Here is a 10,891-nt window from a genome sequence, read left to right on the forward strand (position 1 = left end):
AATATCTTATATCAAGACCTACCGATGTGTACTTGTACCCCTTATACTCACAAGGTTACTTATTTACAGGTATATTGTGACACCAATTTACCTACTCCACCCTGGAGCTGGTGTCTACCCCCTCACGTCTGAGTGAGTCTATCGTTCCTCCTTCTCTCGACCCCCTCCACTTACAGACAGTTCCTAACCAATAATATTAAATCTAAAATCTTTCCTACCTTGGTTTGATGATTGATCAGGGATGTCAACAAAAAACTATTGCCCGCCGATCCTCCACCATTAACTGTAGGGGAATTTACAGTTAAAACCCAAGGACCAGATATGTCGCAATGAAGACCAGGACTCAGAGATGAGTTCAATTAATAATAATAATTTTACTTGAAGAAAATAGTTTGCAATTTCATCAGCAGAAGTCAGCTTCAACACTCTCGAAGGAGTTCGCAGGCCGCCCCCAGTACAATACAAAATCAACCACAGTTATACCCTGACAGAGGATACTAATTGCGTCAATACATGAGTCAACAAAATTCTGATTGGTTCCAAAACCTAGATAAAACTCTCCAAAGACGTATATCTGATATGCTGGACACTGGCAGTTGATCGTTTGTCCTGGGACTGTCTGAGCTTCTCCCTGTACAGACAGATACTAACACACATACACAGAGAACTTATCTAAAATTCAAGGCTTTCTAGCACTGGCAAGTGTCTTATCATTACGGTTGGATACACACACATAATATGTGGACATTAATCTTGAGGAAAAGAAATACAGCACACATAAGGTTACACATTTCACTCTTGCTATAACTTGATTAATAGTCAAACAAGAAATCATGTAATAAAATAATTAATATCAGTATGAAGGATATGGCAACTCGGCATCCACTCCTTCAAGCCTGTTCACAATTATTTTTTCCATGAGCTTTGCATTTCAACTCCTACCGTACTAATTATTGGAAAGTGGTCACTCCCAACTGAAGACTGTTCTAACACCTCCCATTGACATTTTGCTGCTATTGACGCTGAGACTATTGTTAGATCTACACATGATTTTATATGCCTCCTAATGTCAAACCTTGTTCCACTACCATCATATAAGCATACCAATAAATTGTCTTCCATGTATTCTTCCACCACTGAACCATTTTTATCTGAGTTTGGACTTCCCCATATTACACTATGCGCATTAAAGTCACCACACCATATCCCTATACCTTCTTCTTTACTCCAAATGTTACTTAATTCCATCAATGATATTTGATTACAAGGATTGTAGTAATTTATTATTGTTACTTTTCCTAATGTTGTCCATACTTCCACCTTAATACATTCATATCGTGTATCTACCCTTATTTCCCTATAAGCCACCCCATTCTTCATAAACGTTGCACACCCTCCACCTATTGCTCTTGACCTATCTTTTCTAATGGATATATATACCCTGGAATGACGAAGTCTAATTGCGATTTAAGCCATGTCTCTTGAATACATATCAAATTAGGAAGGTCTGTCATTTCATGCACAACTTTCTTGAATTCTTGACCATTGGCAATCAAACTCCTTGCATTCCATTGTATTATCCTGAATGTCATATTATTTGTTCTAACCTTTGTCTGTCAGGTGTTTCCTGAGAGCTTACATTATTCTCAGATTGCCCGAGTAACGTCTGAATTTTCTCAGTCACCTCTGTTATACCCAGCTGACGAGTGGCTGCAGATATAATGATTTTCAGTTTCTCTGTTCGTTTGTTTGTTTGTGCTGTACAATTAATAACTTCTGCAATAAATGCAATGAAGCTTACTTTGCTGACCAAAAGCACACTCGCATCTATATTTGTTTCTCTGTTCCCTTGTTTGGTGTTTCATATGCATCAGACCTTTCAGGACCAATTCTAGTTCCTTGCTCATTTTGAACCTCCTTTACTGCTTGTGCATATGAAACATTATGCTCTGACTTGTGCTTCGTTGCTTCCACTGCTTGTTTTTGTGCCACACATCCTAAATATGCTGCACTATGTGGGCCTCCACAGTTGCAACACTTAGGTTCAACTAAATCCCCACATTCTCCATAACCATGTTCTCCTCCACATTTACAACATTGTTTCTTTGCTTTGCATACTTCAGCTACATGCCCCAACCTTTGCCAATTGAAACATCTTAATGCAGGTTTTATAAAAGGTCGAACTGGGTAGCACACATATCCCATTTTAACATTTTCTGGTAGCATTGCCCCATTCACTGTTATCATAACTGTTGTACTTGGCTCTCTTTTCCCGTTTCTGCTCGCTGCCAATCTTTTCACTTCTATTACTTTTTCACTCATTAACTGGTTTCTTAATGTCTCATCTGATAAGGAAATTGGAACTCCAGAGATCACTCCTTTAATTCCACTCTCCCCGCCAGGCACATGTATGGAAGTATGGAACATGTATGGAAGTATGGAACATGAGAGGAGAAAGAGTTACTTGCTAGGGATGATGTTGGGAAGTGATATTCAGGTTGCTACATTTTCAATGATTACAGTAGTTAAAACAGCTAAACTTCAACATTTTAGCTTTAAAATGCCACTGTCAGGGTTCTGTCACTTCAGTCTAGTGGTATTCATGGTTTTGTGACAGAGCCCTGATCTCCTCATGTCATTGTTTTCATGTGAGCGCGCGGCTTCCAGACTGCTCGAGCCGTGTGCTCTTGTCTGCGTGTCCTGTTTCATGTTGGAGCGTGGTGTTCGGATCCCGGCACTCATGTCTTGCTGAGTTTCAGTTTCATGTCGGGGACCGAACACTCGCGTTCCATTTTCTGTTTTATTGTGTTGTCTTGTATTGTTGCACACAGCTGGAGTTATCGGCTGTGTGCTTACTTGTTATATTTTGTCTTGTGCTGTCGCACGCAGCTTAGTTTTCGCTGGTTGCGTGCTGTCTGGTGTGAACACGCAGTTTATGAGCTTGCTCATTAGCTGTGTCCAATTCAAGCACCTGGCTTGCGATTGGTTTGCTGGCCATGTGCTTGTTTTTGTTTTGTGTGAGCACATGGCTTTTGTCTTTGTTCCTATGTGCCATGTGCTCTCGTCAATTGTCTTGACCCCGCCCATCTTGTTACCTGATTATTGATGTAATTTTCCCCACATGTGTTCCCTCGTTACCCTCCTCATTAGCTCCCTATTTATTGTCCTTGTGTTTGCAGTCTGGTTGCTAGTTCGTCGTCTAATATTCGTCTGTGTATATTGTGCCTTGCCTTGCCTTGCCTTGCCCTGCCCTGCCCTGCCCTGCCTGTCAAGTTTGTCTGTTTTCCCCCACGGGGTAGTTTTTGTTTGTTTGTTTTATTTTTATTACTATTAAAGAGCCCTTCTCTCTGCATCATCGAGTCCTCGCCTCATCCCTCTACCCAAACCTTGACAGCCACATGCATGCTAATATTAAGAAATATTTTGTGCTTTTACTTTTAAAATGTTGGTAATGTCATGACGAGGTTATAACAGTTACTGTTATAACAGCATAAAATATAATCTATTCCATGCTATCTTGGAATAAAACCTGTTTTTTTTAAAAAAATTTTATTCATTTCATAATTAGTTTATTCAGGTTGAGCTTAGACCAAGCGCAGAGAAAGACACTCACTCCAGCTCAACTTTAAATTACTTCAGATACTGTCAGATAGTCACATCCTTTTTTTCTTTTTTTGTCAAACCACCATCAGATGAAGACAAAATACCTGACAGTACAGAGAGTGTTTAAGTTGAGTGTTTAAATCAACAGTACAAAAAGATGGCACAGACAGACTGTTGTCGAGTTTCCGCGAACCGATTGCTTTGGGCCGGGTTTTATTCCCAGTCCGTAAAAAGGTTCTATAATGACAAGAGAGAACCCTTTTGGCACAAAGGTTATTTAGATTATTATTTATTATTGTATATTGTATTATTGTATTTGTAATTAAATTATTGTTTGTAGTAACTTAAAATCACATTTTAATCATGCTGATTTTTGGAGAAAAACTGAAATGGCACTCTTCGTGTGATATCGATTAAATACATAAAATGATATAAATATATACATTTTCTAACCCCCATATCTTGAATTTTGTGATCATTGACATGCATTCATAAATGCATTTGAATACACCGAATAATGCAGTGAAAGAACGCACTCAAAATGCACGTGCATATGCACTAGTATGACTTCATCATGTAACTTTACTTTAGCCTAGATGCGTGCACTTTTTAGGCACGATTTGTTTAGTTTTTGAATATACTTGATACTGTTAAAAAGCACATCATTAAAACAAAAAATACAAGTTCACATATCACACCTAAACACGCTTGGAAAACGTAATTAGAAATAGATACAAAATTAGTTTAAAATGCCTATCCATATACAGCTATGATTCGCGAACTGACTCAAATGATTCGCGAACCCGCTTTGAACTCCCGAACTGACTCAAATGATTCGTGAACCCGCTTTGAACTCCCGAATTGACTCAAATGATTCGCGAACCCGCTTTGAACTCCCGAACTGACTTAAATGATTCGCGATCCCGGTCCGAACTCCCAAACGGACTCAAATGATTCGCGATCCCCAAACTGACTCAAATGATTCACGAACCCGCTTGGAACTCCCGAACTGATTCAAATGATTCGCGATCCACAAACTGACTCAAATGATTCGCGAACCCGCTTTGAATTCCCGAACTGACTCAAATGATTCGCGAACCCGCTCCGAACTCCCAAACTGATTCAAATGATTCGCGATCCCGCTCCGAACTCCAAAACTGGTTCAAATGATTCACGCTCCATACTCCGAACTCCGAAAATGACTCAAGTGATTTGCAAACCCACTTTGAACTCCCAAACTGACTCAAATGAATCACGCTCTGAACTCCCGAACTGACTCAAATGATTCACAATCTGAAGTTCCCATCCAAATCAAATGACACCGCCAGCGCTACTATTGACTTAGTTCTCTAATTTCATAACATTTACTGAAATTAAGGTACTAAAAGTATGTTGTTAACAAATAAAATACGAATATTTCCATTCCGAACTGCTTTCCACGTCAAAACATCCACGAACATAACCAGGTGAGCAGATCACTCTCTCACTATTTGATTGCTCTAGTCTTTATTCACTCATCATCTTCATCCACCAATCAGAACACACGAGAACTCTCTGACTACAGCTGCTGTGCTTCAAAAGCTCTTGCAGCAGCTCAACACTGGTTTTCTCTGAGGTGGTCGGATCACATCAGATTGTGGTTAATCTTGCAGATCATGACTTACTGTATTTTCCGGACTATAAGTCACAATTTTTTTCAAAGTTTGGCTGGTCCTGTGACTTATAGTCAGGTGCGACTTATTTATCAAAATTAATTTGAAATGAACCAAGAGAAATGAACCAATAGAAAACATTACCATCTACAGCCGTGTACAACCTCTCGTGGCTGTAGAAGGTAATGTTTTCTCTTTGTTCTTAATAAATGCCACTTATAGTACAGTGCGACTTATATACGTTTTTTTCCTCATCATGACATATTTTTGGACTGATGCGACTTGTACTCAGGTGCGACTTATAGTCCCAAAAATACAGTATATCTACTCTTCCTCACCGTGCAGTTTGGTAATATTGGTAAGATTCCTCCTTTTGACTCCCACCTCTCCTGTGGGTTTTATTGTTCTGGGTCTGAATTTGGGCTCCTGGGGTCTCAAAAAAGAAACACTTTCAATCTCCAAGGTGAACGTTCTGACAACAAACTCTTAGAAAAAAGGGTTCATTGGGGTTCTATATAGAACAAGAGGGTTCTTTACTCAACTCCAAAGAAACTTTTATGCTAAAAAGGTTCAATAATGAAAAGGAAGAACCCTTTTGGCACAAAGGTTCTTTAGGCTATTATTCATTCATTCATTCATATCTTGAATTTTGTGATCATTCTATAGAGTCAATTAAACACCGTATATAAACGCAAAATAATAAAGTTTTGCAAACGAAAATTTAACCATTGAGGAAAATAAATTTGCTTTTTGCAAACAAAAATTAAGTCAGCAACCTGTCTGACAGATGTAAATCTTCTAGTAGCTGTGCGTGCAAACTGCCCTCGTTAATCTTGCAGAGACGGCGAGCTTGAGCGGGGAGTTCTTTGGCGTGAGTGAGCAGGAGTAAGTATTCTGATTAATTATTTTGTATAGTATTTTAAAATGTAACGCCAGTACGCCATATTAAGTTAATTGCCTGCGAGCTTCTCCTCCTGTCTGTACGGTAATGCGACAGAGAGTTGAGTGATTATGACGCAATCGTTAGCCTATTTTTACAAAAACTGTTTCTACGGGCCATAATGTAACTTAGAAGGTAATGGAGCCCTTTATACATTGTCGTTTAGAAATAAATAATGGACACGCCTCAGATGTAAAGTTATTTGCTGTCAACTAATTTCAGTTCTCTAATTTCATAACATTTACTGATTTTAAGGTACGAAATGTATATTGTTAACAAATAAAATATCAATATTTCCATTCTGAACTGCTTTCCACGTCGAAACATCCACGGACAAATGATTTGTGAACTCGCTTCGAACTCCCGAAGTGATTCAAATAATTTGCGATCCCGCTCCAAACTCCCAAACTGGTTCGAATGATTCACGCTCCATACTCCGAACTCCCAAAAAGACTCAAATGATTTGCAAACCCGCTTTGAACTCCCAAACTGACTCAATTGAATCACGCTCGGAACTCTATTGGCTTAGTTCTTTAATTTCATAACATTTACTGATTTTAAGGTACAAAAAGTATGTTGTTAACTAATCAAATATCAATATTTTCATTTTGAACTGCTTTCCACGTCGAAACATCCACTAACAGGGGCGGACTGGCCATCTGTGTGATCTGGAGAATGGCCGGTACTCCAGGACGGCCCACCACCCACCGCGCACGCAATCATCACCTCATTCAGACTATAAGTCGCATCTTAGTATAAGTCGCATCAGTTCAAAAATACGTAATAACGAGGAAAAAAACATATAAATCGCACTGGATTGTAAGTCGCATTAATTTAGAACCAAGAACCAAGAGAAAACATTACCGTCTAAAGCCGCGAGAGGGCGCTCTATGTCTTCAGGGTGGGGAAGTCGTGGCCTAATGGTTAGAGGGTTGGACTCCCAATCGAAGGGTTGTGGGTTCTAGTCCCGGGCCGGACGGAATTGTGGGTGGGGGGAGTGCATGTACAGTTCTCTCTCCACCTTCAATACCACGACTTAGGTGCCCTTGAGCAAGACATCGAACCCCCAACTGCTCCCCGGGCGCCGCAGCATAAATGATGCCCACTGCTCCGGGTGTGTGCTCACAGTGTGTGTGTGTGTGTTCACTGCTCTGTGTGTGTGCATTTCGGATGGGTTAAATGCAGAGCACAAATTCTAAGTATGGGTCACCATGAATGTCTGAATGTCACTTCACTTCAGTGTAGACTACAGGAGCACTGAGCAGCATAGAGCGCCCTCTCGCTGCTGTAGACGGTAATGTTTTCTCTTGGTTCATTTCTCTCGGTTCATGTTAAATTCATTTTTATAAAGTTGCACCTGACTAAAAGTGTCAGGACCAGCCAAACTATGAAAAAAATGCGACTTATAGTCTGGAAAATACAGTAAGTATGGAACATGAGAGGAGAAAGAGTTACTTGCTAGGGATGATGTTGGGAAGTGATATTCAGGTTGCTACATTTTTAATGATTACAGTAGTTAAAACAGCTAAACTTCAACATTTTAGCTGTAAAATGCCACATGCAGTAGCTAATATTAAGAAATATTTTGTGCTTTTACTTTTAAAAATGTTGGTAACGTTACTGTTAATGCTTACAAACTTTGAAGATTTTGAATACAGAAGTTACATTTGTAATGGTGTATTTTCATTTAGATGTGGTATTATTATTTGTGCAGTAAGATTAATTACTGCATAGATTAATTAAGATTATTAAGGAATAAATTCATTTTAAGACAGCTTGGAATAGATTGTATAATATGTTGTTATAACAGCATATTATATAAACTATTCCATGCTATCTTGGAATAAAACCTGGTTTTTTTATCCATTTCATAATTTGTTTATTCATGTTGAACTTAGACCAAGAGCAAAGAAAGACACTCACTCCAGCTCAACTTTAAATTACTTTTAAGCGCCCCAAGTCAGATTTTTTTTTTTTTTTTGGCACAGACAGACTGTTGTCGAGTTTACGCGCTGATTGCTTTGGGACGGGTTTAGTCAAAGTCCAGGTCCATTTTTTTATTCCCAGTCCGTCCCTGGGTAAGATATATGTGGGTCCCAGTACATGTTGGGACTATAGGAGTAATGAGATGGTGGAAAGGCTGGCTAACATTCAGATGCAGGTTAATGTAAGTAAAGCAGAGGTTACATACATTACATAGTGTGTCAAGAAGAGAGGAGAAGGGGAGGCATTTATATCATATTTATATAATTTATATAAGTTCAGAGAAATGTTTCAGAGGAAAGGGTGGAAACTGGAAATAGGAGATAAGATGCTGTGATCACTAGGTTAAGGTTGGGACATATTGAATAAAACACTGTTTATTGAATAAAACACTAAAGATGACAGGGAAGCACCAGACAGGACTGTGTGAGCGATGACAAGCACATAACAAGGAGATGTGAGAGATTTATTCAGAAAAAACAGAGGTGTTAATCATAGGGCCTAAAAACTCTGCTTGTAATAACCTAGAACACTGTCTAAGACTTGATGGTTGCTCTGTCAATTCTTCGTCATCAGTTAGGAACCTAGGTGTGCTATTTGATCGCAATATTTCCTTAGAAAGCCACGTTTCTAGCATTTGTAAAACTGCATTTTTCCATCTCAAAAATATATCTAAATTACGGCCTATGCTCTCAATGTCAAATGCAGAAATGTTAATCCATGCGTTTATGACCTCAAGGTTAGATTATTGTAATGCTTTATTGGGTGGTTGTTCTGCACGCTTGGTAAACAAACTACAGCTAGTCCAAAATGCAGCAGCAAGAGTTCTTACTAGAACCAGGAAGTATGACCATATTAGCCCGGTCCTGTCCACACTGCACTGGCTCCCTATCAAACATCGTATAGATTTTAAAATATTGCTTATTACTTATAAAGCCCTGAATGGTTTAACACATCAGTATTTGAATGAGCTCCTTTTACATTATACTCCTCTACGTCCGCTACGTTCTCAAAACTCAGGCAATTTGATAATACCTAGAATATCAAAATCAACTGCGGGCGGCAGATCCTTTTCCTATTTGGCGCCTAAACTCTGGAATAACCTACCTAACATTGTTCGGGAGGCAGACACACTCTTGCAGTTTAAATCTAGATTAAAGACCCATCTCTTTAACCTGTCATACACATAACATACTAATATGCTTTTAATATCCAAATCCGTTAAAGGATTTTTAGGCTGCATTAATTAGGTAAACCGGAACCGGAAACACTTCACATAACACCGTACTTTCTACATCATTAGAAGAATGGCATCTACGCTAATATTAGTCTGTTTCTCTCTTGTTCCGAGGTCACCGTAGCCACCAGATCCAGTCTGTGTCCAGATCAGAGGGTCACTGCAGTCGCCCGGATCCAGTACGTATCCAGACCAGATGGTGGATCAGCACCTAGAAAGGACCTCTACATCCCTGAAAGACAGCGGAGACCAGGACAACTAGAGCCCAGATACAGATCCCCTGTAAAGACCTTGTCTCAGAGGACCACCAGGACAAGACCACAGGAAACAGATGATTCTTCTGCACAATCTGACTTTGCTGCAGCCTGGAATTGAACTGCTGGTTTCGTCTGGTCAGAGGAGAACTGGCCCCCCAACTGAGCCTGGTTTTTCCCAAGGTTTTTTTCTCCATTCTGTCACCGATGGAGTTTCGGTTCCTTGCCGCTGTCGCCTCTGGCTTGCTTAGTTGGGGTCACTTCATCTACAGCGATATCGTTGACTTGATTGCAAATAAATGCACAGACACTATTTAACTGAACAGAGATGACATCACTGAATTCAATAATGAACTGCCTTTAACTATCATTTTGCATTATTGAGACGCTGTTTTCCTAATGAATGTTGTTCAGTTGCTTTGACGCAATGTATTTTGTTTAAAGCACTATATAAATAAAGGTGATTGATTGATGTGAAACAGAGAAAGGGAATGAAGAATAGACTAGGGAGATAGGGGTGCAGGAGATCCCATTACAGAGGTTACTAAGCACAGTAAATAGGGCACAGTAGAATATTTATTACTTTTTTAAGGGAAGCAGGGTTTTTTGGCAGGATTTGATCCATGCTTTGTGTGTGGATATTAGTATGAGTGATGTGTATGTTTTATTAGGAAACCTATTTTCTGATCCGCACTCCGGAGCAGAAGGGGGCGGTAATGCACCAATGAGCTGACTGCCAACCGCCGGTAATCCTGAAAGAAGAAGAAGAAGAAGAAGCTTCCGCTCACTGCAGGAAATGATGCTCGCGCTTTTGAACGCGTTTATTGAGTGATAGACGTGAATATAATAAGTGATTGAGGCGAATATTATATATCTGAAGTGATTGAGGTGAGTTGATCTTTTCCTCTGATCTCGCTGCGTTCATGTTCCTATCATCTGCTCTCCGGCCGTTAGCCTCACGACACACACACACACACACACACACACACACACACACACACACACAGACACAGGACTGTCTCTTGTGTTTCAGTCCTGAACTAAACACAGACGAGCGATTATTTATGTGCAGCATCTTCACCAGTTCTTCGTGTGTGTGTGTGTGTGTCTGTGTGTGTCTGTGTGTGTCTGTGTCTGTCTGTGTCTGTCCGTCTCTGTGTGTGTGTGTGTGTGTGTGTGTGTGTGTGTTTTTGCACAAAGTTTCCTGTGAGGGTTAGGGTTA

The 10,891-nt window shown here is 39.8% G+C and overlaps 1 protein-coding gene across 1 annotated transcript in view; it reads left to right on the plus strand.

Annotated features, from left to right (window-relative positions):
• Positions 1-10,391: 10,391 nt before the first annotated feature.
• LOC127956219 (WW domain-binding protein 11) overlaps positions 10,392-10,891 on the plus strand; it is a 17,287-nt gene continuing 16,787 nt past the window's right edge. The window contains exon 1 of the mRNA XM_052554013.1: positions 10,392-10,557. The gene's annotated coding sequence lies outside the window, so the exon portion shown is untranslated. The remainder of the gene's footprint in view (positions 10,558-10,891) is intronic.

Source organism: Carassius gibelio, chromosome A3, assembly GCF_023724105.1.
Source record: "Carassius gibelio isolate Cgi1373 ecotype wild population from Czech Republic chromosome A3, carGib1.2-hapl.c, whole genome shotgun sequence".
Classification (NCBI taxonomy): domain Eukaryota; kingdom Metazoa; phylum Chordata; class Actinopteri; order Cypriniformes; family Cyprinidae; genus Carassius; species Carassius gibelio.